Consider the following 4,159-nt stretch of genomic DNA (forward strand, 5'->3'; position numbering starts at 1 on the left):
CTGCCCATCACCCTCCTCAAAGGTGGCAGACCTGCAGTGGGGCTCAAGAGTACCCCCTTCCCGGGTTCCCATTCTTTTATCCTTCATAGGCATTTCCCCAATAAATCTCTAGTATGTCCAATATCATCTTGGCATCTGTTGCATGGTGGACCTGAATGAATATAGATCACCTGTGAGCCACCAGGACTGGAAATGTAGAAGCCTGGGATCTCCCTCAGACCTGCTAAGTCAGACTCTCAGAGGTGGGGCCGGGGGACGCACACTGTAGATGAGCTGCCCACACGGTGCAGCTGCAAAGCAGACATTAGGGGCCACTGGCTCAGTTCCTGCGCAGCTGCTGCAGTGAAGTCTCCAAGAAAAGGCTGCACCTGGGGAAGCAGGCCTCTGAAGCACCAGCAGTGCTTAGAACCTATGCTTCTAAACATCTCCTTGCAGCATCGATTGCAGTCTCCTTTTTCCACCAGGAATCAGGGCCCCTAATCCTTTCCATTGTTTCTTACAGTCCATCATCACAAAAGCTCAATCACTCTGAAGCCTGACACAGGCCACTTCCTCTTTGCATTTTCTTGTATATATTACCACTTTTTACAACACTTCCATTTATTCATTCATTTATTCAACAATACCAAATACATACCAGAGTGACCAAACCATAACCCCCAAAGGGAATCAGCCCAGACACAATAGACCGGAGAACCACAGATCTTGGGCCACAAATGTGCTTGATCTCATAACAAGAATAAAGTGGTTAAGTTAGTCACCTACAGAAATTGTTGTAGAAATAAACTACCATGAAATGCAATAATGCATTGCTAATGTGATTAAGGTGCCTTCCAAACTCCCCCAGGAGCCTTGTGGTGTGAACCAGTGCTCCTGACCTTGAGGACCACACCTCCAATCCCACACCTCAGGACCTGAAACTGAGTGGCTGAGAACTACAATTTAGACAAACAATTCTTAATATCTTTTGAGTTAGGGATCTCTTTTAGAACTTGATGGAAGCTTTGGACTCCTTTCTCCAAAAACAGCCTTGAAAGTATGTGCAGAATTGTGTTTATGTTTCAAAGAGTTCCATTGCAACATTACAGACTTAGCTACAGGGATGTTCATCACAGCATTACTAATACTAAAACTAAAAGAAAAACTATTTCTCTATTTGCAATACTTCTGACACCAGATGTATGAGGAGTTTTTCCACATCAACCAATTCTCCAAGTCTCTGGACATCAACTGAGTGTCCTACAATTTAACTCAATTCATTAAAACAAAAGACACTGCCATTACCCAAGAAATTCCAGGGGGATTTAGGAGCTCTGTGCCAGGAACTGGGAGCAGAAACCAATTATATATTTCTTATTGTGTCACAGTAATAAAAAAAAATTAGAAATGATCTAAATGTCTAATAATAGAATTAAAATACAAAATGTCCTTATAATAATGCATTGTGGAGCTACTAAGGTATTTTTAAAATATCCTTGGTGGTACGATAAGAGCTAACACACACTGCTTATCCTGTGACAGACATGATTCTAAGTTCTCTAAATGTGTTAACTCATGTGATTATCACCAATACCTTATCAGGTATGTTTTAATTATACTTTTATTTTACAGATAAGGAAGCTAAGGAAGAGGTTAAGTAGCTTGCCCAAGATTATATAATTACTGAATGGAGGAGCTGGATTTGAATTCAGGAGATCTGAGCTTATAAACACAAACAGGCAGGATACAAAGCCATAATGTACAATACAATCCCATTCGGTTAAAAAAAATTGACTGGAGATATCCCCGTGGTGGTTGTAATCCAGGTCCACAAGTTCTTTGATTCTCCTTTCAGGAATTGGAAGTTAAATCTTCTCTCTTTGAGTGTGGACTTGAAGTAGTGGCTTCCTTCTAATGAGTAGAATAAGGTAGAGGTGACAGTGTATGACTTCCAAAACTAGATCATAAAACGCATTGCAATTTCCTCCTTGTTCTTTTTCCTGGATTACTTGCTCTGGAGAAGCCAGCAGCCATACTTTCAATGGAATATTATTTAGCCATAAAAAAGAACGAAATCTTGCCATTTGTGACAACATGGATTGACTCAGAGGATGTTAAGCAAAGTAAAATAGAGAAAGACATATTCCATATGATCTCACTTATATGTGGAATCTAAGAAAATAAATAGCAAATGAACAAATGAGCAAACAAACAAAACAGAAATAGGCTCATAAATACAGAGAACAAACTGGTGGTTGCCATAGGGAAGGGCTGTAGAGGAATGGGTAAAGGGAAAACAAATAAAAAGACTGGAAAGAATAAACAAGCACAGTCACTATCCTGAGTTATGGGTACTCCATCAATTGCAACCACTTTGTGAGACATTTGACTTTAAACATCTGAATCGGCTTTTGCAGTGCATGTTCTATCAACAAAGAGAGGCTGAATCTGTGAAAGTAGACACTGTACTCTGAAGGTGAAATGGCTGAATCAGGCAGGTAAACTTGGACTCTTTGATTCCTGAAGGACAGGGATGGGGTGGTGGGAAGAGCCTTGGATCTGTGCCCAGCAGAACTAAGATCTTATCTTGGTTTTGTATGTGGCCCCAAGCAAGCCACAAGTTTAGTGGGCCTCAGTTTTCTCTCTACTGAAATGAGGATTACTTCTGCAAAATTCATTGAATGAGATATTGCCAAATATTTATTGTCTTAGTCTGTTCAGGCTGCTATAACAAAATACCAGAGACTGCATGGCTTAAACAAAAGAAATTTATTTCTCACAGTTCGTGAGACTGGAAGTCCAAGATCAGGGTGCCAGCACAGTCAAATTCTCATGGGGGCCGGTTTCCTGGCTCATAGTCAGTGCCTCCCCCTGTGCCCCCTCATGGTGGAAGGGGCTGTGAGCTCTCTGGAGCCCCCCTTACCAGGCAGTAACCCCACTCATGACCTCAGCACCTCCTAAAGGCCCCACCTCCTCGTACCCTCACAGTGGGCATTAGAATTTCAGCATGTGAATCTGGGTGGGGGACACAAATATCCAGGTCATAGCATTTCTGTAGAACAAATAACATGACTATATACAATATAAGTCAGATAATAAGCAGTATAAAGTAGAAACATGACTTCCCTACAAGAACGATTCCCACAATCTATGGTCTTGTGAATGTAATACTCTGGACTAACAACTCCTATTTTTAAACTCTTTTTTTTTTAATGCAGAATTATTTTAAAGTAAAGTGTAGACATCATATTTCATCCACAAATACCCTCTCCAAAAATATATGAATATTAACTTACACAATTGCCTGGCACTTGGTCAATGAGACTGCAAGAAAATTTCACCGATCAGAATTCAGAAATGAAACATCTTCCTCTCACATACCTTATTTGTAAGCCTCCACGATGGGGGATCCTGTAATTAAATGGCAGTAGCAGTTGATTAATTGTCCCTTTGTGAATGAATTGAAAGGGACCAGTGAAATGGAGAAATACCCATACCTAGCAACTTACAACAAAATAGGTTTCACCCGTTTACAATGCAGCATGGATAGGTTACACAAGACTCAGAAGTGAGCCAGAAAGAGACCTTCAGGGTCTGCCAACTTGGCAGAGCAGCAGAGCTGGGGCCCTTTCCCAAATCCACGCTGGGGAAACTATAGAGACACGGTGATTCCAGGAACCAACAACAATGACAATAGGAACAAGGCACGAGAAACCCCTGGGGAGCCAGGGGCCTGCTCGGGCACTTCCCTGCAGCAACACCAGATGGAGCAGCCAAGGCTGCAGGGGATACACACCCGGAACCCGGGCACTGTCCCTCCTTCAGAAGAAAAGCAGCAAACTGCACCAGGCGCGCACAGTATCTGAAACAGAAGGATTAGAACAAGAACAGACTAAGAATCTAAAGCAAACCTCAAGTAGAATTAAAGAGATAAGATAGAAGCAATATGAAACAAGAAATTTCAACAAGAAGTAATACTAGGTATGAAACTCTACTAGTGAATAATGGGCACAGGTCCAGACCAGCTGAAGTGAAAGCCAAGCATAGAGCGAAAGAGAAAACAAAGACCTGGACAGGCAGATGCCGGAGCTGCACTCACCACCTGCCACCCTTCCCTGGCTCCTGAGTCTGGGGGCTGCTTTAAGAGTGCTCATCACAGGGGTTGATGGAAAAGCTGGCA

At 42.2% G+C, this 4,159-nt stretch overlaps 1 long non-coding RNA gene across 3 annotated transcripts; it reads right to left on the reverse strand.

Annotated features, from left to right (window-relative positions):
* Nucleotides 1-207: 207 nt before the first annotated feature.
* On the reverse strand, nucleotides 208-3,945 carry LOC140843256 (uncharacterized). Of its 3 annotated transcripts, none has more exons than XR_012120863.1 (3): nucleotides 3,776-3,945; nucleotides 3,276-3,390; nucleotides 208-2,151 (listed from the first exon to the last, which is right to left on the reverse strand). It is a non-coding gene; the product is annotated as an uncharacterized lncRNA (long non-coding RNA). The 3 variants fall into 3 exon arrangements; XR_012120866.1 differs by lacking the exon at nucleotides 3,776-3,945 and adding an exon at nucleotides 3,489-3,763; XR_012120865.1 differs by lacking the exon at nucleotides 3,776-3,945 and adding an exon at nucleotides 3,477-3,763.
* Nucleotides 3,946-4,159: the final 214 nt, after the last annotated feature.

Source organism: Manis javanica, chromosome 8, assembly GCF_040802235.1.
Source record: "Manis javanica isolate MJ-LG chromosome 8, MJ_LKY, whole genome shotgun sequence".
Classification (NCBI taxonomy): Eukaryota; Metazoa; Chordata; class Mammalia; order Pholidota; family Manidae; genus Manis; species Manis javanica.